Source organism: Eschrichtius robustus, chromosome 1 (assembly GCF_028021215.1).
Source record: "Eschrichtius robustus isolate mEscRob2 chromosome 1, mEscRob2.pri, whole genome shotgun sequence".
In the NCBI taxonomy this organism is placed as follows: Eukaryota; Metazoa; Chordata; class Mammalia; order Artiodactyla; family Eschrichtiidae; genus Eschrichtius; species Eschrichtius robustus.
The window spans coordinates 76046092-76069135 of record NC_090824.1 but is presented as its reverse complement, the minus strand read 5'-3'; the positions used below and the strand labels follow the sequence as shown (position 1 = coordinate 76069135).

General features: G+C 43.0%; 1 long non-coding RNA gene across 1 annotated transcript in view; it reads right to left on the bottom strand.

Annotated features, from left to right (window-relative positions):
* The window catches only part of LOC137758973 (uncharacterized), a 52156-nt gene that overhangs the window by 11821 nt on the left and 17291 nt on the right, over nt 1–23044 (bottom strand). The window contains exons 4-5 of the long non-coding RNA XR_011073035.1: nt 8415–8513; nt 6268–6420 (exon numbers count right to left, since the gene is read on the bottom strand). This is a non-coding gene — a long non-coding RNA (uncharacterized lncRNA). The remainder of the gene's footprint in view (nt 1–6267; nt 6421–8414; nt 8514–23044) is intronic.

Here is a 23044-nt window from a genome sequence, read left to right as displayed (position 1 = left end):
ATGCAATTAACATTGCTGTATGTTATATATGAAAGTTGTTAAGAGAATAAATCCAAAGAGCTCTCATCACAAGGAAAAAAAATATTTTCCAATTCTTTAATTTTGTATCTATAAGAGATGATGAAGGTTCACTAAATTTATGGTGCTAATTACTTCATTATGTTTGTAAGTCAAATCGTTATGCTGTACACCTTAAACTTATACAGTGCTGTATGTCAATTATATCTCAGTAAAACTGGAAGAAAAAAAAGAGAGTGAGGCAACGAGTAGGGAAGGGAGCACAGAAATTCTGTTCCCATCCCCAATTCAAATTACCTATGAAAAATAGCCTTTTTTTGAAACTAAAACTTTACTTATGTTATTAAATTTGCTTCCTAAAACGCACATAGAAATGTGGCACTGTTAACTGTTATTCATGTCTCAAGTACGAGTTATAATAATAACGTAAGAACAATGCCTAGGTAGCTCCCATCAGGAAACTTGCATAAGCCTCTTAGATAGCCTCACCAGAGGGCAGACAGCAGAAGCAAGAAGAACTACAATCCTGCAGTCTATGGAACAAAAACCACATTCACAAAAAAGATAGACAAGATGAAAAGGCAGGGGGCTATGTACCAGATGAAGGAACAAGATAAAACCCCAGAAAAACAACTAAATGAAGTGGAGATAGGCAACCTTCCAGAAAAACAATTCAGAATAACGATAGTGAGGATGATCCAGGACCTCGGGAAAGGCATGGAGGCAGGGCTTCCCTGCCGGCGCAGTGGTTAAGAATCTGCCTGCCAATGCAAGGGACACGGGTTCAGGCCCTGGTCTGGGAAGATCCCACATGCCGCGGAGCAACTAAGCCCATGTGCCGCAAGAGCCCGCAAGCCACAACTACGGAGCCCACGCACCACAACTACTGAAGCCTGCGTGCCTAGAGCCTGTGCTCCGCAACAAGAGAAGCCACAACAATGAGGAGCCCACGCACCACAGCGAAGAGTAGGCCCCGCTCACAACTAGAGAAAGCCCGCGCACAGCAAGGAAGACCCAACGCAGCCAAAAATAAGAACAAACAAATAAATAAATACATTTATTTTTTTTAAAAAATGGAGGCAAAGATCGAGAAGATACAAGAAATGTTTAACAAAGACCTAGAAGAATTAAAGAACAAACAAACAGAGATGAAGAATACAATAACTGAAAGGAAAACTACACGAGAAGGAATCAATAGCAGAATAACTGAGGCAGAAGAACGGATAAGTGACCTGGAAGACAGAAGGGTGGAATTCACTGCTGCAGAACAGAACAAAGAAAAAAGAATGAAAAGAAATGAAGACAGCCTAAGAGACCTCTGGGACAACATTAAACGCAACAACATTCGCATTATAGGGGTCCCAGAAGGAGAAGAGAGAGAGAAAGGACCCGAGAAAATATTTGAAGAGATTATACTCTAAAATTTCCCTAACACGGGAAACGAAATAGCCACCCAAATCCAGGAAGAGCAGCGAGTCCCATACAGGATAAACCCAAGGAGAAACACGCCGAGACACATAGTAATCAAACTGGCAAAAATTAAAGACTAAGAAAAATTATTGAAAGCAGCAAGGGAAAAACGACAAATAACATACAAGGGAACTCCCATAAGGTTAACAGTGGATTTCTCAGCAGAAACTCTACAAGCCAGAAGGGAGTGGCATGATATACTTAAAGTGATGAACGGGAAGAACCTACAACCAAGATTACTCTACCCAGCAAGGATCTCATTCAGATTCGATGGAGAAATCAAAAGCTTTACAAACAAGCAAAAGCTAAGAGAATTCAGCACCACCAAACCACCACCAAATGCTAAAGGAACTTCTCTAAGTGGGAAGCACAAGAGAAGAAAAGGACCTACAAAAACAAACCCAAAACAATTAAGAAAACAGTCATAGGAACATACATATCGATAATTACCTTAAACGTGAATGGATTAAGTGCTCCAACCAAAAGACACAGGCTTGCTGAATGGATACAAAAACAAGACCCATATATATGCTGTCTACAAGAGACCCACTTCAGACCTAGGGACACATTCAGACTGAAAGTGAGGGGATGGAGAAAGATATTCCATGCAAATGGAAATCATAAGAAAGCTGGAGTAGCAATACTCATATCAGATAAAATAAACTTTAAAATAAAGAATGTTACAAGAGACAGGGAAGGACACTACATAATGATCAAGGGATCAATCCAAGAAGGAGATATAGCAATTATAAATATATATGCACCCAACATAGGAGCACCTCAATACATAAGGCAACTGCTAACAGCTATAAAAGAGGAAATCGACAGTAACACAGTAATAGTGGGGGACTTTAACACCTCACTTACACCAATGGACAGATCATCCAAAATGAAAATAAATAAGGAAAAACAAGCTTTAAATGACACAATAGACCAGATAGATTTAATTGATATTTATAGGGCATTTCATCCAAAAACAGCAAATTACACTTTCTTCCCAAGTGCGCACGGAACATTCTCCAGGATAGATCACACCTTGGGTCACAAATCAATCCTCAGTAAATTTAAGAAAATTGAAATCATGTCAAGCGTCTTTCCCGATAACAACACTGTGAGATTAGAAATGAATTACAGGGGAAAAAACATTAAAAAAAAAACACAGACACATGGAGGCTAAACAATATGTTACTAAATAACCAAGAGATCACTGAAGAAATCAAAGAGGAAATCAAAAAATACCTAGAGACAAATGAGTGAAAACATGACGATCCAAAACCTATGGGATGCAGCAAAAGCAGTTCTAAGAGGGAAGTTTATAGCTATACAAGCCTACCTCAAGAAACAAGAAAAATCTCAAATAAACAATCTAACCTTACACCTAAAGGAACTAGAGAAAGAAGAACAAACAAAACCCAAAGTTAGCAGAAGGAAGGAAATCATAAAGATCAGAGAAGAAATAAATGAAATAGAAATAAAGAAAACAATAGCAAAGATCAATAAAACTAAAAGCTGGTTCTTTGAGAAGATAAACAAAATTGATAAACCATTAGCCAGACTCATCAAGAAAAAGACGGAGAGGACTCAAATCAATAAAATTAGAAATGAAAAAGGAGAAGTTACAACAGACACCGCAGAAATACAAACCATCCTAAGAGACTACTACAAGCAACTCTCTGCCAATAAAATGGATAACTTGGAAGAAATGGACAAACTCTTAGAAAGGTATAACCTTCCAAGACTGAACCAGGAAGAAATAGAAAATATGAACAGACCAATCACAAGTAATGAAATTGAAACTGTGATTTAAAATCTTCCAACAAACAAAAGTCCAGGACCAGATGGCTTCACAGGTGAATTCTATCAGATGGCTTCACAGGTGAATTCTTCTCAAACATTTAGAGAAGATCTAACACCCATCCTTCTGAAACTCTTCCCAAAAATTGCGGAGGAAGGAACACTCCCAAACTCATTCTATGAGGCCACCACCACCCTGATACCAAAACCAGAAAAAGACACTACAAAAAAAGAAAATTACAGACCAATATCACTGATGAATATAGATGCAAAAATCCTCAACAAAATACTAGAAAACAGAATCCAACAACACATTAAAAGGATCATACACCATGATCAAGTGGGATTTATCCCAGGGATGCAAGGATTCTTCAATATACGCAAATCAATCAATGTGATACACCATATTAACAAGTTGAAGAAGAAAAACCATATGATCATCTCAATAGATGCAGAAAAACTTTTGACAAAATTCAACACCCTTTTATGATAAAAACTCCCCAGAAAGTGGGCATAGAGGGAACCTACCTCAACATAATAAAGGCCATATATGACAAACCCACAGCAAACATCATTCTCAATGGTGAAAGGCTGAAAACATTTCCTTAAGATCGGGAACAAGACAAGGTTGTCCACTCTCGCCACTATTATTCAACATAGTTTTGGAAGTCCTAGCCACTGCAATCAGAGAAGACAAAGAAATAAAAGGAATACAAATTGGAAAAGAAGAAGTAAAACTGTCACTGTTTGCAGATGACATGATACTATACATAGAGAATCCTAAAGATGCCACCAGAAAACTGCGAGAGCTAATCAATGAATCTGGTAAAGTTGCAGGATACAAAATTAATGCACAGAAATCTCTTGCATTCCTACACACTAATGATGAAAAATCTGAAAGAGAAATTAAGGAAACACTCCCATTTACCATTGCAACAAAAAGAATAAAATACCTAGGAATAAACCGACCTAGGGAGACAAAAGACCTGTATGCAGAAAACTATAAGACACTGATGAAAGAAATTAAAGATGATACCAACAGATGGAGAGATATACCATGTTCTTGGATTGGAAGAATCAACACTGTGAAAATGACTATACTACCCAAAGCAATCTACAGATTCAGTGCAATCCCTATCAAATTACCAATGGCATTTTTTACGGAACTAGAACAAAAAATCTTAAAATTTGTATGGAGACACAAAAGACCCCGAATAGCCAAAGCAGTCTTGAGGGAGAAAAACGGAGCTGGAGGAATCAGACTCCGTGATTTCAGACTATACTATAAAGCTACAGTAATCAAGACAATATGGTACTGGCACAAAAACAGAAACATAGATCAATGGAACAGGATAGAAAGCCCAGAGATAAACCCACGCACCTATGGTCAACTAATCTATGACAAAGGAGGCAAGGATATACAATGGAGAAAAGACAGCCTCTTCAATAAGTGGTGCTGGGAAAACTGGACAGCTACATGTAAAAGAATGAAATTAGAACACTCCCTAACATCATACACAAAAATAAACTCAAAATGGATTCGAGACCTAAATGTAAGACCGGACACTATAAAACTCTTAGAGGAAAACATAGGAAGAACACTCTTTGACATAAATCACAGCAAGATCTTTTTTGATCCACCTGCTAGAGTAATGGAAATAAAAACAAAAATAAACAAATGGGACCTAATGAAACTTCAAAGCTTTTGCACAGCAAAGGAAACCATAAACAAAATGAAAAGACAACCCTCAGAATGGGAGAAAATATTTGCAAACGAATCAACGGACAACAGATTAATCTCCAAAATATATAAACAGCTCATGCAGCTCAATATTAAAAAAAAAAAACAAACAACCCAATCCTAAAATGGGCAGAAGACCTAAATAGACATTTCTCCAAAGAAGACATATAGATGGCCAAGAAGCACATGAAAAGCTGCTCCACATCACTAATTATTAGGGAAATGTAAATCAAAACTACAATGAGGTATCACCTCACACCAGTAAGAATGGGCATCATCAGAAAATCTACAAACAACAAATGCTGGAGAGGGTGTGGTGAAAAGGGAACCCTCCTGCACTGTTGGTGGGAATGTACATTGATATAGCCACTATGGAGGACAGTATGGAGGCTTCCTTAAAAAACTAAAAATAGAATTACCATATGATCCAGCAATCCCTGGGCACTGGGTATATACAATCTGGGTATATACTGGGCATATACCCAGAGGAGACCATATTTCAAAAAGACACATGCACCCCAATGTTCATTGCAGCACTATTTACAATAGCCAGGTCATGGAAGCAGCCTAAATGCCCATCGACAGACGAATGGATGAAGAAGATGTGGTACATATACACAATGGAATATTACTCAGCCATAAAAAGGAACGAAATTGGGTCATTTGTTGAGACATGGATGGATCTAGAGACTGTCATACAGAGTGAAGTAAGTCAGACAGAGAAAAACAAACATTGTATATTAACGCATATATGTGGAACCTAGCAAAATGGTACAGGTGAACCGGCTTGCAGGGCAGAAATAGAGACACAGATGTAGAGAACAAACGTATGGACACCAAGGGGGGGAAAGCGGCGGGGGGGTGGGGGTGGGATGAATTGGGCGATTGGGATTGACATGTATACACTGATGTGTATAAAGTTGATGACTAATAAGAACCTGCTGTATAAAAAAATAAATTAAATTAAATTTAAAAATTAAAAAAAAAAAGAGAACAATGCCTACTTCAAAATTCTCAGTATTTCAAAGGTATGTTGGATTCAGAATTGGTGACATGAGAGACATTAGTGAATGGGAGTAGCAGGGTGATTACAGTGGCTAACAGGAACACCAAGTAGATCAAATCGTTCACACATACCCACTGAGTTAGAAAATACGACCCATGGTGCACCATCTGGACATTACCAAATCCGGCAAAAGACATCAGGACCCACCTATATTAGGTCAGTGCACTTCTGAACTTACCAGAAATTCAGTCTCGCCTATGAGGTGAAATCTGTCTGGAGGGGAGTCGAGAACCTAGGACACAGCTAATAATGAGAAACAACAAATTCTTCATTTGCTTTCTAACAAAATGCGAGAGCCATTTGCCACAATCCTTTCATCATGAGCAGTTATCTAAAAAACAAAGAGATTCAAAACCAAGTGGAGGATTAAATTAATTCATTTATTCATCTATTTTAATATCCTCTACACTTCCCCGTGGATTTTGACCAGCTTGTGACCCACTGGGTCCTCCACAGCTCTGATTGTTTCAGGAGCTCCTCCGGCCACAACGGTGTGCCGAAACCCCTTCCCTCCACAAGTACTTGGCCTTGCTGATGATGTCCTAACAATCTGCAAGAACAGCTAAACTGCCCTGAGAAATAACGGGCTGTTATGGCTTAATGTGCAGCTTATCAGAACTCAGATGATGAAAAGAGAACCAAAGTTTCTCTCTCTTTCTCCATTTCCATCTCTCCTAGACCTTGGTGCACATTTCAGGCAAATTTCTCTCACATTTTTGTAAGGTGACTGCAACAACGCCAAACCATATACCCTCTCAGGAATAAGTCCAGCAGAGGAGGGCCCTGTCTTCATACGCCAACGTTCCCATCAGACGTATCTGATTGTGTTTAGGGTTGATCTCAGAATCAACCACTGTGACCTGAGAAATGAGAGATGCATGCACTGATCAGGTCAAGTATGGTTCGAGGAACCTGGTGGTCCCACAAACCCTTTCACAGTGTCTATTAGGTTCTTACCTTTCAAACCACATATCTATGTGAGGCCAGGTTCTCTTTACATAGTTTAGCAAAACAACATAGTACAATGGATGAATGCAAAAGCAGATGTGAGAATCCAGCTGTCAGTATAGAGTCAGCCATTAAAGAAAATGTGAAACAACGGCATTCTTCTTATTACTATTTTTTGTTTTAGAAAATAAGTTTTAAAAAAAAATATTATATCAACATTTAATGATTCGATATTGTTATTAAATGATTTTTGAATTAATTACTAAGCATTCTAAAATTTCTTGGTTCAAATTTCTAATAAGGTAAGTATAAATAGGTATAATCAACATAAACAAAAGCTCTTTGCTGTTCTCAGTAACTTTTAGAGTGTAAAGTGATACTGAGAGCAAAAACTTTTAGTCTTGCTGCTACGGAATATTGGGCAGAGGTCGGGGTGTGTGGTCGAGGTGAGGTTGTCCCATACTGAAACCTGGGTTCATACCCACCCTGCTGCTCTCCTTTGACATTCTGTGAGGCCAGAAATCCAACCATGGTTTTTCTGGTATCAAGCTATTATTCTAGGCAGCGGATATTGGTCGTAGCCAACCAACAAATACAACATCGTATTTGGTCACTCATCATGACCTCCGCAGAGTCTCAGAATGGGGGTTGTTTTACTGAGAGGTCAAATGAGGTTGAATTCAGTGGGCACTTTCCATGGTCTTTATTAAGACGCCTTAGAAGAAACTAAGGCACTGTGGTGATCACCGATACCTCATCTTTGTGTTCCACTCGGTCACAAAGTGAATCTTGCCTATGCCCTTGTTCATTTAGAAAACTGCAGAGTTTGGGAGCTCAGGAGTCAGCACTTCCAAATCTTTCTTCAGGTGTTTCTGTTGTAACCTGTCCCCAGCCTGGCATTTGGGACTCACTTTAACTGATCCTGACTTCAGAAGCCTATGATGGAAATTGATAGTGTCTCGATATTGGGGCTATTCCAAGGTGAGAGGAAGTGGAGGTACCATTTGCCTTGGGAGCCCAAGACAACTCCAGCTACAAATACTTCTAATCGTGCACCTATATCCTAGGAAAACCCTGTGTTAACTTGACCCAATCATCACCTGAGTGCACACAGCTGACCTACCTGTCATTGTGACATTTTCCCGTTGAATGAAGGGAGAAATGATCAAAGGTTTTGGCTGAGACCCATTGCATGGAATAAAAGGCCTCAGTACATTGCTACATCCCGTGTGCCTAGAACAGTACCTGGTACCAATCAGATGTTAAGTAAAGTTTTCGAATGAATGAAGACACATAGATCGTATCAATTTTTCATTTTTGCATAATAAATTAATGAAAACTTAGCAGCTTAAAAACAACATATAATTATTATCTCACGGTTTTTGTGGATCAGGAATCCAGGCACAGTTTTTCTGGGTCCTCCACTCAGGGTCTCACAAGGCTGCAATCAAAGCGTTGGCCAGGCCGCACTCTCATCTAAAGGGTTGATTAACGGAGAATCTATTCCCAAATTCATTCAGATTATTGGAAGAATTTATTTCCTTGCAGCCATCAGGGTCCTTGGACCACATTTTGACAACTGCTTTACTAGAGTGCAAGTATTATACTATATGTTATTGCAAATATCCAAAAAGAAACACACGTTTACCTATATTAAGGAGGAATAGCAGAGGCTAATGAAACAACTGAACAGAAAGTACCTATGCCATGGTAAAACCATTTAACTCAGGTACTCAAAAGTATCACATAACAATTATACATATAATATATATATATATATATATATATATTATATGTGATCAATTAAAATGGCAAAAAATAATTTTATTACTTGTGTATATAAACATAGCTTCTGCATGAAGGGAAAATAACAAGGGTCCTTGGGGGTATGAAAGGTGAGAGAACCATTAGAATGGAGACTCACATTCTATAAATACATTTTATTAAGGAAACATTATTACCTAGGAAACAAAACCCTGACATACCTGATGAAGCAGGTATTTCAGCCTGGATGATATGCCCATCTTAGACAAGAGACTCAGAGGCCACCTGAATGGATGAAACTTACCTTAAACCTACTATGCATCCTGCCTCCTTCTAAGAAGCAGCCCACAATGAAGGATAACATCACGCTTTGAAGGAGTCGCTTGTGGCTCTGCTTCTACCTGCTATTACGTCACTCTTTGGGCCTCAGTATAACCTCTAAAATGGGGATAGTAATACCTGCCTTATGGGCTATTGTGAGGGTCAGTTTAAATAAAGAAATTGTTTTACAAATGAGAACTTTGAATTTGCTCTAGAATATGTTCAGTGTGAATATAAAAATTAGCTATCTATCTTGGCATCTTAGTTTGTCCTCCATATATAAACATGGTTATTATTTTAACCCTCTCCGGTATTAAAAGACCAAAGTTTGATCCAATTGATACTGACTCCTCAGATTCCCGTTACAAGAAAAAATAACTGTGAGTTGTGCTGAAAATGTTCACTTTCCCTAGGCTTCATTAGATCCAGTGACACCATGTGCACCTGGAAGGCTTTTCTGTTGTCAGACCACAGCATTCCCCACCCTCCACCCATGCAGGAGCTTCAGCAAAGGCCCTAGGAAGCCCATGACAAGTACATGGGGTGACTTGCCAATAGCACATGCACTGAAGTAAACACATGGTGCTTAATGTTGCTGCTTTGTTCCACTATAATCATTCCAACTTGTTTATACTAGTAAAAGTTTGGAAACAAACAGAATATCCTGAATATGGGACTGGATAAAAAACAATGGTATATCCTTACAGAAGAATACTATACAGCCACTAAATAGTATAAGGTACACTCTTGCTGCCGGCATGGAATATGTCCAAAATATATTGTCGCTGGGAAAGAGGTAATGGTGTAGAACACTGAATATAACATGTTACTATTTGTGGGAGGGAAAAAAGAGGAGAGAAACACTCGCATCTATACTCATGTCAACAAACTTATAAATGTGTTTAACATGTGTAGATTATATAAAGACTGTAAAAGTATACCAAAAAAAAAAAACAACTGAAAAATTATTGCGTCTGGAAAATAAAATTTGGGCCTATTAGACAAGGACCAGAGGAAGACATCCTTTTTACTAGATTTGCTCTCAACGGTTGAATTTACGTCTGCCATTTGCAGGTACAACGCATCTGTATTTTGAACGGAAAAAGTCAAATAGGCTACCTCACTGTAGCCCTTTCTCAGTCGAGTAAGGAAAGGTCCCTGGTCATAGAAAGTTCAAACAATGAAGTGATGAAATAAAACGTAAATTGCCTTGGTGATGCAGCATAGAGCTGACCTCGAAACTCCCACCTCTCCCCTCGAGGCGGAGAAGCAGAGCGCCGCAGATATCCCTCCTTCCTCGCCCGGCCCTCCTTCCGCACATCACCACCTTCGTGATGGAGAGTTCGTGGTACACAGCAGGCGCTCATTATCTGAAGCCTACTCACTTATTATCCTGCGGTTTTCCTCAGTGACTGAAGGAGGCTTTTGAAAGTTCGAAGCCATCTCTAAGAACCAGGAGGTAAAAGTTCTGGTCCCTCTCGGCCCGCGGGGTCCAGGCGGCGCAGCGCCCCCTGCCGGCCAAGGTGGCGGCCGTGGGAACCCGCCTGCTAGAGCAAAGGCGAGGGGAGAGGTGGGCTCGCCCCTACTCCGCGGCCCCTCCTCTCCTGGCAGCGCCTTGTCCTCGGGCTGTGCTTGCAAGTCTGGGGTTTGTTTCTATGAAGGAAGCGGAGACCCTCGGGGTAGAGCCTCCAGACCCCTCTCGGAAGCCTGTGATCTGCCCCCGCGGTGGCAGAGGCTTTGGGGGTGAAGAGACTCGAAGGAAAACGCGGTGGACCCGGTCACTCGGGGCTCAGGGTCAGCACCATCGGAGTTTTATTAGAGCGGCCGTGCGCAGATCGGTCAGTGAGCCTGGAGAGCATCATCCCATGGTGGGAGCATGGCTTTCCCGAGCAGATGCCCACCGTCCCAGCACCACAGTCGCGCGCACGCAAGAACTTGCTGACTCTCCGGGCCCGGTTTCCTTCAATCCTGCCCAAGAAGAGGGCGAGGAGGGAAGAGGGGAGAACTAGCCAAGAAAACCGGCAAGGCTGGAGCAAGGCGCGAGCCCAGCACGGAATTTCGCAGCAGCACCTGCCCTCTGCTGGCGGGAAGGCGCACTTACAGATGGCTCCGCGTTGCGGTCAAAGGCCCTCAGCCATCGGAGAGGCTGTGAGAGAGGCAGCCGGCTGGGTTCAGCGAGGGGTGCGGACTCCGGACCGGAAGCGTTAGAAGGAAAGACTGAGGTTCACCAAACAAAAGGGGATTGGATCACCAGCACTTGTCCTACTAGGAAAGGAGGTGTCTACACCAGACCCCTATTAGGCCTCGTGGGTGATCAGTGCGGAGCTTCAGTTGCAAAAGCAGCTGGTAAGGGCTGGCATGGAGCCTAAATCAGTCAGGGACCTTGACATCTCAGGAATATTGATTGTGTCATGGCAATTGATTTGAGGAGGCTTATTCAGCAAACATTTCTTGAGTACCTATGTGTGAGACACCGTTAGAGGTATGTGGGACTCTTCAGAGAATACAGCAGACAAAAAGGAGACAATAAAAATAATAAATATGTAAGTTATATAGACAGGGTGATGAGCTCTATGGGGGAAATAGAGCAGGAAGGAGAATGGAGGGGTGGGGAAACTACGGGTAGCATTTCATTTATTTTTATTTGCCAGGGCAGCTTGTGGGATTTTAGTTCCCCTACCAGGGACTGAACCCAGCCGCCCTCGGCAGCCAGAGTGCAGAGTCCTAACCACTGGACCACCAGGGAACTCTCTACCTGCAGCATTTTAAATTAGGGGTCATGAAAGAGCCAGGAGACAGTGGTGTCCCACACCCAACATGCAGATTGACACAACTATCTGTCTTGAGGGCAATGGGACTGATCTCATAATGCTTTTCACCCTTGTTTGTGTCACAAGAAGCCCCATTGCCAGGTCAGCCTCATCAAGGAGGAGGGAGTCATCAACCATGCCTGATGCTGCTGAGCCTGGAGAATCAACCCGATTGCGGTGGGGAGGTCTTACTTCAAATGCAAGGAGTGCCCCCTAACCCTTACTAATGACGCTGACGAGTTAATTGAGGAAATTTACAAAGTTCTTGGCCTAGAAGAAGACTGTCTTGTCCAGGAGTGAGTAGGAAGAGGATACGCATCTGAGTCATGTTCTCTGTCCTAGAAGAGGGAATGGAGAGATAGAGAGTAGGGCATCTCTGTCTCACTTCCCCTAGTTACCAGTCCCTCCTCCTCCAGACCCCAGGCCCTCAGGACTCTCCCTTCCTCCTCTTCCTCTCTCGTCTAAGTACTCATTTGAGAAGCTCACTTTGTCATACTTTCCTTCCTCTTCTGTATCGAGTTCCAGCTCCTCCCTCCTTACTTCTCTCTGCCCCACTACCTTGACTCTGCACGTTCTCCTGGAGATCTCTGCAGGTTGTACATAGACCCACCTTGTTTTTTAAATAGCCACGTAGTACTTACGGAATCCTTGTTTCAAGGAGCCATGTGTTTCTTTCCCAGTTCTCTGTCTACTTTTCTGTGTCAGCTAGATAAATCACTCCACCATTCTGGTCCTCAGATGTTAAATGAAGGACTTGGAACAAATGTCCAAGTTCCTTCCAACTCAGACTCTTGTAATTCTCTGAATTCCTGATAAAGGAGTAGGGGTGTGTGTGTGTGTGTGTGTGTGTGTGTGTGTAGTGGAATGTCTACAGAAAATGCAATCCTCATTTCTGAATTTTTCTACTATGTAAATCTTATTTTTTTTTAAAGATTATACCTAAATCCAGAAGAAATAGCTCGATTACCTGAAATAAAATATATGTATGTATATGTGATGGTTAATTTTGTGTCATCTTGACTGGGCCATGGGGTGCCCAGATGTTCAGTCAAACACTATCTTGGGTATTTCTGTGAGGGTGGTTTTAGATGACATTAATATTGAAATTGGTAGACTGAGTAAAACAGATTGTCTCCCTAATGTGGGTGGGCCTCATCCGGTCAGTTGAAGGCCTGAATAGAACAAAAAGGCTGACCCTTCCCCCAAATAAGACAGAATTCTCCTGCCTGATGGCCTTCAAACTGGGACATCGGCTTTTTCCTGCCTTTTGACTCAAACTGAAACATCAGCTCTTCATGGGTCTACAGCCTGCCTGCCTGCGTTTGGATTAGAACTACACCAACAGCTCTCCTGGGTCTCTAGCTTGCTGACTCACCCTGGAGATCTTAGAATTTGCCAGCCTCCATAATTGCATGAACCAATTCCTTACTACAAATCTCTTTATATATATTTAATAACATTGGTTCTGTTTCTCTGGAGAAACCTGACTAATGGAGCATGTATATTTATTATTGTTATTGTTGCTTTACTCTTATCGAGAAAAACATTTAACTATTATATTGCAGGCAGCATGCAAATCCCTACCCCTCAGAACTGTTGTTTAATTGAGCAAGATAAAAGATCAGCACAGAAGACTACAGGGTGATCTTAGGCCTCTGAGGCTGTCTAGATGTGAAGACTGGCTAACTGGCTAATGCACTTGGGGAAACCTGTCAGTCAGCAAACATTCATGGAGTGGTTCCGTTCTTGGCACTCTCCAGCGAGGCTCACCAACCTCTGGTCTAATAGGAAAACAGAAGGCCTAAAACTTATTAAACCTAAGGGAAAGCTTTGATGGGTGCTATACAGCCTAAAATATCTCAGCATCATTCACGATATTTATACCTTATGGAGTGTTGAAAATAAATGCAAAAAGGGTTGAAAATAACAAGAAAGCCACCACCTCTTTGATGCACCTATTTCATACAAGGCAATTGGGATTAAGCCTCACAATAATGCTGTCCAGTTGGTAACACTCCCTACACTTTCTAGTGTTTTCACCTGTGCCCAACATCCAGCATGACCCACCATCAGACTTAGGATGTCTGTGTATCCAGAAAGAATTTTACTGTTTCCCTGGTAGAAAAGGGAAGGCAGACTCCTTGAGTGAGGTCACATGGTTGGTGAATAGCAGAGCTGTGAGTCAAACTCTGATCTTTTTTTTTTAAAGCCCATGCACTTTAACAGACAAACAAGCTTGTTCCTCTCACGTGAGACTGAGGTGAAGTAGGAGATAACGTTCCACACAGGAAAATATCCTGGCTTTGGAGAAAGAACATACCTTAACAATTAAGAGGCCCAAAATTAGCCTGAATGGCATCAAAAGGAAAGCCTTAACTACTAAAAATTAGCAGCAGTAATGACGATTGTTGAGAAACAAGTGGAATAGCTCAAACTGAGAAACAAGACAATTAGGGCATAGACCCAGGTAAGCCTGACTGTTCATCTCAGGATTTCCCAGACATCAGATATCCTGCACCATAGCTCCATTCCATCTGTATTATTAATATTTCCTTTTTATCAGCTCAGTTTTTCACACAGTTTTGTTCTAAGCAATAATATATATGAAACCACAGATTTGACACACTGATTATTCATCACGTTAAAATAAACCCATAACAATTAATACCTTAAATATTTCTCTGTGTACTCCTTAACATCAGTCAGCTCACTTCTCAGCAGTTATACACGTTTCATACTTTCATAAACAGCTGTATCTCGAGTTTTAAGTTGAAAAATTCTACCTGGAAAAATGCTTTCACAGAAGAATAAAAAACCCAAGGACACTAGAAAAAATGAAGCCCCAAATCAAAGATTTGGTCATATTTACTCAACTCTGTTCAAAAGAGAGGCTAAACCAAGCAGTGTTAAACAAGCAGTGTTTATAATTATAAAATGTTATTACCACTGCATTAGGAAAGCCGTGTGCAGAAAGGTATTGACAGTTGGCATCTCCCTTTCAGCAGGTTAAGGGCACACATCGCAAGAGTACCCTGGGGCTGAAGAAATTGCAAGCGCTAGACATCAGATGACTTTGAGAAACCCTGTGGCCAATGTCCTCAACAGTTGTTTTTACCACAATGCAGAAGACTGTTTCCCAAGACTATATCTTACAATGTCCCTGGGTTACAAATAATGGCATAACGACATTGGCTGATAATTCAGTGGCTGCTGATGTGGTGATTAAACTAATGAAATAACAGAACAAGCTCACATTTAGCAGCGTTTTGATACTAAAGACAATATCATGCTGAGAATCCAGTATACTTTCAATATGGGTTTGTATTAATTTCTTTTCAAATAAACAGATCCTCAGCCCAAGGTCTTTCCTGTCAACTAGGTCATTTGGATTTAATTTGAAGGCAATGGAGGGCAATTAAAAATGTGCAGAGGGAATCTATAGAAAAAACTATCAGAAAATGTGTTTGGGGATGTTCTCTGAGTACAGTCTAAAGGAGAATGGTCAAGGATAGGGTAGAGTATCATCTAGACTTCTCTCAGGACACTTAACAAGTCTGATGGCTCATAAACACAAATGTCTACAGGAGACAGATAGGTATCATCATTGAGTGAACAGACAGGATGGGAGTCAGGAGGGAGGAGTGGAATCAGGGAAGAGTTCTTGAGCTTTTTAGAAGTGGCAGTTGCTACTCTGCTCTAGCTGATGGTTACATGGCCACATTTTGGCAGGCTATTTTAAGGCAAACCAGGGATCCATATTTTCTATGTGAAAATCCCTGTTTGGAAAGGTTATCATCAACTCCAAAAATTATTTTTAAATTATTTTAAATTGTTAACAACAACAACAAAACCCACTGACTAGGCCAATCGGATCAGCTCTTGAGCCAGGTAGACTATGACTGGAGTATATGGGTTTTGCCTCATATTATAAACACTTGAGTACAGCCTTGCTGCCCACTGAGACACTAAAGCATCACAGAAGGGGTACAATATACCTAATTCACTTTTATACCCTCATCACCTATAAAAACGCTTCACACACAATATATATGAAAAAAAAAAAACGTGCTTAATAGTCAAAGGAATTAAGGAATTCCACAAAACAATATGACAAAATAGAGTGCTATTAGCTTGGCCTTCAGTCCTGTCTAGGTCAACATTTGTGTCCATATTTATATAAGGACAACAGTGGTAACAGGATCACATTTTCAGATGAGAATATAGAAAGGTAGTAAAAATTACGTGGATTAATTTTGTTGAAGGATTATAGTATGCCAGTTCAAGAGTCTAATTCCAATTTTTCTCACCTAGAAGCTGGACCAGTGATTTAACCTCTATCTCTTAGGACTCAGTCCTTCTCCACCTTTGTGCATTGTTCCACACCAATTCCTTCACCTAGAATGCCCAGCCTTTCCCTAATGCTGAGCAAACCCCTGCTTATCCTCACGGCCCTGCTCTGATGGAGTCTACTCCTGGAAGCCTTCCTGGACCCATCAGGGGAAGTAACTTCCTCCACCCCTTGAACTCCCACTAAGGCATGTTTATATAAGTGATATTACTTCTATCACAAAATCAGTTTCTCTACTTTCCACAGGCCACTTGGGGATCTAGACTACACTTCATGTATCTTGATATACCTTGTGGGTAACACAGTTTCAGGAATAGAGTACACTGTCCATAAATGGGTGGTTTACAAAAAAAGATAAAATTCCCAATTTACATAGTGAAATGCAAGCACTAAGAATGTACATGACAATTGTGTAGAAAACAGCACATATGTGAATAAATCCAAGATTCTAGAAACCTAGACTGGAGTCCTTTATACAACACCAGATGTTCATTCTTGTACAGATTTTACAGAAAGACTTTTGTGTTTTTTCAGGTTGTTAGTTGACATAGAGTAGAAGCAATGATCAGGTCCAGACTGAAAATTAGAGAAAGTAAATCCAATGCAAGTGAAACAGAGGAAGAAAACTCAAGAAGTACTTAACAAACTGTTCTAACACTTTGCAAAACTGAACAGCAAAAAAATCAAAGACTCAGTTTGCAGCATCAGGAGGTGATGAGATGCAGAATGTTTGTGTGAAGAGAAAACAAGGGGCATTACTAAAAACAAAAAGGAACCTGGGTTTCTCCTTTGCAAACAGCCTTCCCTGGCTCTATTTGTTCCAACTATTAGGACTCTTTTTTTGTTGGCCGTGCCGTGGGGCTTGCGGGATCTTAGTTCCCCAACCAGGGATTGAATCCGGGGCTTCAGCAGTGAAAACACGGAGTCCTAACCACTGGACCACCAGGGAATTCCGGGCCTCTTTTTACATAACATGGCTCTTTAGTGGGCTGGAGTAGGATTCAAGAGTTGAAGGGGGTTGGGGGAAGACTGAACTGGCCTGTAGAATCTTAGGAGATTTTATTGATATCTGATGCCATAGTACTTTCAGAGCTTGGATAAAGGCACCCTACTGAGTTCCAAATGGAAATTTGGGGGCTTCCCTGGTGGCGCAATGGTTAAGAATCCGCCTGCCAATGCAGGGCACGCGGGTTCGAGCCCGGGTCCAGGCAGATCCCACATGCCGCGGAGCAACTAACTACTGAGCCTGCACTCTAGAGCCTGTGAGCCACAACCACTGAGCCCACGTGCCACAACTACTGAAGCCCGCGCGCCTAGAGCCCGTGCTCCACAACAAGAGAAGCCACCGCAATGAGAAGCCCGCGCACCGCAACGAAGAGTAGCCCCCGCTCACTGCAACTAGAGAAAGCCAGCGCACAGCAACGAAGACCCAATGCAGCCAATAAATAAATAAATAAATGTCCCTTTTTAAAAAATAAAAATGTAAATTTGGAGCAAGGTTTGTACAAGAAAAAGAAGATAGCACCTCCCATAACACATTCCACTCCTCTCCTGGTTTTAGCCCTTAAAACAAGACTTGGCACATATGATGCAGTCAGTAAAGGATTCCACTAATTTAGAAATGAAAAATAATTTCCATATCATAAATAAATATATTTTCTCATTATATACCTTTCTCTCCTCTCTCTTTTCTCTCTCTTTTTCCACCCCTTTCTTCTCACATTTCTTCTTCATTTTCTAGACAACCTCCTGGGCTGAGTAGCTAGGTTGCCCATGTTGGTTCTCAAAAACACTGACAGATCCTTCCAGAATTCTCTCCTGAATTAGTTCCTGCTGCAGGGCAGTATATTAGAAATGGTATTTCTAGAAGGCATGGAGAAGTTAATGAGGAACCCAAGTGTCCTTGGGATTCCTCTCTGGAGACTGGAATAGAAACTGCTAAATAAGTAAGTTGTTGAACAGTGGAGGCCCCTGGCCCAGATGACTACATTTGGGATAATTTTAAGGTTTCCTTCAGAGAGTCATGAACTGAGAGCAGGAAGACTTCTACATCCTCTCACTGCCATGGCCACTCTGGTGCCCATGTCGAAGTCCCAGGTCCTTAGGAGAGATACGGGAGATTCCCAGTGGGTGTCCAATCCTTTGTACCTCTAGAGAAGCTCCTATATGAGCAAGACTCATGTTCTGAGGATGTCAGGGATCCATTCATGCCATCCCATGCAGAGGGGAGCACTGCTCTGTGACACTATGTGGACTGGAGTTCCCCTACTCCCCTGTCCTATATCTGTAGGGAGCCCTGGCAGGGTCTACCCAACCAGTTTTTTTAAAATGTATGAGCCCTCTGGAACCAGCTTGCTCTCTTCAACATCGGTTTTTGCCAAAGGAGATACCCTAAACATACGGTGCACCCCAGCTCCCTCTTCAGAGGCAGCCCGGAATAAATGGGAACACTTGGCTTTTGAGGGAGACACTCCTGGTTCTGCGCTATTGTCTGTTAACTGTGTGGGCCTCTGTTTGATCACCTTTAAAATGAGACTAATGGGGACTTCCCTGGTGGCACAGTGGTTGAGAATCCGCCTGCCAGTGCAGGGGACACGGGTTCGAGCCCTGGTCCGGGAAGATCCCACATGCCGCGGAGCAACTAAGCCCGTGCGCCACAACTACTGATCCTGCGCTCTAGAGCCCGCGAGCCACAACTACTGAGCCCGTGAGCCTAGAGCCCGTGCTCCGCAACAAGAGAAGCCACCCAATGAGAAGCCTGCGAACCGCAATGAAGAGTAGCCCCCGCTCACCGCAACTAGAGAAAGCCCGTGCGCAGCAACAAAGACCCAAGGCAGCCAAAAATAAAAATAAATAAATTTAAAAAAAGAAATGAGACGAATGGTATCTACCTCATGGGTTGTCATGAGGGTTAAATGAGTCAATTTATGTAAAGTGCTTACCCCACAGAAGTTGCTTGAAAATGAGAGCTTGCAATTTGCTCTAAAATTCTCTCTATATGAAACTAAATTAGCTGTTCTTACTTGTATCTAGTTTATCTAACACATATAAATAGGTATTTGCTTTCTCTCGTATTAAAAGACCAGAACTTTGAAACTATAATGCTGACTTCCATGTGCAGATATGTCACTGGGCTCTCACAACAAGGAAACGTCCCCTGGTCGTGTTGTTATGTTCTGAAAAATAATAGTCTCCCAGGCTTCCTTGGGGTCAACGATACTGGGTGCATCTGGAAGACTTGGTGCTGCCAACTCACAACTCCCCTCCACCCCACAGCTTGCAGGAGCTTCAGTGCTGGGGTCTTGGGAACGTTAATCATGTATGGGAGTGAGCTGGTCAACAGCTGAATACAAAGGGTTTGATGTTGCTATTTTGTTCCAGGATATACATTCTATCTTGTTTCTAGCAGTAAAAGACTGGAACAAACTGTATGATTGTATCTATGATTAAATAGCCACAGATGAGAATACCATGCAGCCATTAACTAGAGTGAGGTACATCCTTCGCCAAAACATAGTAGTTAAAAAATAAGGTGCGGAACACTGTATATGATACTACTATGCGTGGGGTAAATGGAAGAGGTACACACAAACACACACAAACCTCTATACATACCAATAAATATATATAGGTGTATAGGCATATATATTATGTATCGACTGTGAAAAGATACAAAGAAACTAAATATCTGTTGCTGTTAGAAAAGAAACTGGGGCCTAAAAGACAAATATTAAAGGAAGATATTCTTTTCACTGGATACACATCGCTAATGTTTGAGGTTATATTTTTACCATATGCCCGTACTATCAGAGACAGAGATACAAATGATGATAGTGAGAGAGACAGAGAGAGAGAGACACGCTCACAGAGAGCGCCTGCTCTTGGAGCAGAAAAGAGAAGCGCTCTGCTGATACTCTCTCCCTCCTCCCCTGGTCCTCCTCCATCTTCACTCTACTGTTGGCGGCTCATGGTACACAATGGATGCTCAGTAGATGTGTCTGCTGCTGCTCTTCTGTCTTTGAAAAAGTGTGACTATCCCAAGGCAGCAGGTAGAATAAGGCAGGGGGCCAGTTCGCCGCGGAAGGGTAAAAATCTTGTACTTTGGCAGCTGATCTGTTTTAGGATATTTAAACCTATGTGTCTGTTTCTCTGTTGTTCCTCTCAGGGCTCAAAAAGGCTTTTAAAAAATAAAGCCGGTCTCAGCCTTGCTAAGCAGAGCCAAGAGGGAAATTTCGACCTGTTGCTCTCGGCTCGTGGGGAGCCAGCAGCATAGCGCCCCCTGCCTGCCGGTGCGGTGCGCGGCGCCTCCGCCAGAGAAGAGGGTAGAGCCGCCAGAGGAAACGCTGTCAGCCAGGATCAGTTTTATGAGAACAGCTCGTGAGCAAATTGCCTCCATGACTCAGAGAGCATAACCCTAGGGCGGGATCAAGGCTTCCCGAAGTAGATGCTGCCCTGCTCCCACCCCACGCACTGCGAACCCTGCGAAGATTCCCCAGGCGAAAGGGTGACCAGGGAAAAGCCGGCCAAGTGGCAAGTCTCAGCCTAGGATGTCACGGGGGCCCTGCACTCATCTGGCAGGAAGGGCAATCACGCGCGGAGGAGACAGCATAGCCATTCTCCCGTCGTACACCCATGTCTCCTCACCCCACTCCCTGTCACTTGAGGCGCCCTGAGACAGAAGGTGGGCTGGGGTCAGTGAGCTGTGCAGATTCGGGGAAGAAGTCTAACGAGGGGGAAGCACCACAAAAGGCGGTCCAATTAAGGCGCTGGGGCGCTGAGATCCTCAGACGGCCCACGGAGGACCCGGTGACCCGGGAGTCCAGCCCTCCAGATGAACCTGCTGATCCCGCACACAGGCCACTCGGATGTGCCAGGACCAGATCCTCGACCTGTAAGGACAGTCAGAGGGCTAGGACCCCAGAGATACCACTTGGTGGTGAGCTTTCAGAGGCGGAAAACTCATTCATTCCGGCACCTGGTAGGTATGGCGCTGCACGTCATTTACCCTTTGCAAGCTCTGGCGAAGGAAGGTATTGAGGGACTTGCAGACCCTAGAGACCCTTCCCCTGTGCTGCGTCATCACGTGGTGGTACTGACTGGACCCACGCGGGATCCTGGACCTGGGGTAGTCATGATGACGCTGTGGCAGTCCTGGGCCTGGGAGAAAAACAGTCTGATCTAGCAGCAGAAACTGGAGGAGGGTCCACGTCATAACCGTGTTTTCTGTGAAAGGCACGCAGTGAGAATGTCTCTTCCCCGAGACGCAGTATCTTCCCCCCTCCTAGTCAGGAAATGTAGTACTGCAAGTTCTCGCCACTCTGTTGGAATTTGCTGACACTCCCTCTTCTGCACCAGTTCCGGACACTCACTTGGCCACACCCTCTTCTACTTGACGCATCTCCTTCTTTTTCTTCTCTAGGGCTTCCCCTTCCTTTATTCCCCATCCCTCTGCACTGGCCCAGCACATTCCTGATCACAGTGCTGGGGTCTAGATTTCTTCAAGGAACTGAGGTAGAGGGAGCTGTCACACAAGAAGAGGCCACATCCCACCTCCTTCTAAACGTGGTGCAGAGATCCCATCTTATCCCAAAGGATCTATGATCCTCACCTAACCGCTCCTCAGTAATTGCCATAACTTACATTTGTGAAGTGGTTTACGGATTACAGAGCTTTTTTTTTTTTTCTTTTTTCTTCCCATCTGAGCCTCACCACAGCCTTATGAGTTAAGGCAAGCATTTTTACAATCCCATTTTATAAAGAGATAACTGACTCTCAGAAAGTTTCAGCGACCTGCCCGAAGTCAGACAGCTAAAAAGTGAGAGGCAGGCTAGAATAATGGTGAGCCCTTCAAATTCAATAAAAGCAAAGTTCTCCACCATTAGAAACCTGCCTCATGCTGCAAACTAAGAAAGCCTCCCCAGCCTCCTCTTCCTCTCATGCTCACTTTGCCTTATTTATAACTACCTCACTCAGCCCCTTACCCACTCTTCTGCCCAGGACCACAGAAGGGTCGCCACAGCTATTGCTACCCCTCCAGTGAGAATCCTCACTCCCACAGTCTTGACCTCATGTGCCCAGCCCCCTTTAATAGGCCCTGGGGCTGAGGATCTCGCAGAGTTAGAGTTGAGGATTCTGTGGCTGGAGAAGTGTTGAGGGTCTTTCCCTCCCAAGGTGTATTGTTCTATTGCCCAGGGAGGGAGGGACTGCGTGTGGTGGGGCTGAGTAAGGAGTACTGTCCCATTATCTTCCAGGGATGAAAGTTGAGACTTTCAGTCTTGACACTCAAATAGGACCTCAAGCAATATGTGACGAGACTGCATAGCAGGAGCCCAGTGGTCCTTGGGGAAATCAGACCCAGGCATGGCCTGGAGGGTGAAAAGAAGCAAATAGAAGGCAGCCCCAACTCCCGGACTCCCCAGATAATTGTCTCCTCTCCTTGAGCCTCTTTTTTTGCCACAGGTTGTAAGGGGAAGGAATCCAATTGTTCCATTTCATCTGGAAGAGCAGTGGTAAGGAAGAAGAGAGTCTAACTAGAAAGCGTAAATCCTTTCACCAAATGCAACCCAGTCTGAGCAACAAGCCAGCCTCCACCCTGACTGTCCTCTCCCCTAAGTAGCCCTGGGGCTCTCTCATTTGAAGCCAGGAAATCAAAGGGCCTGGGGAAGAGAATATTCATAGGTTCCCAGTGAAGAAGGGTCCCTCAGAGTCAGCTGGAAGGAAGGGAAGAGGACCTGAGGACGGAAGGCAGGAAGAGCAGGAGCTGA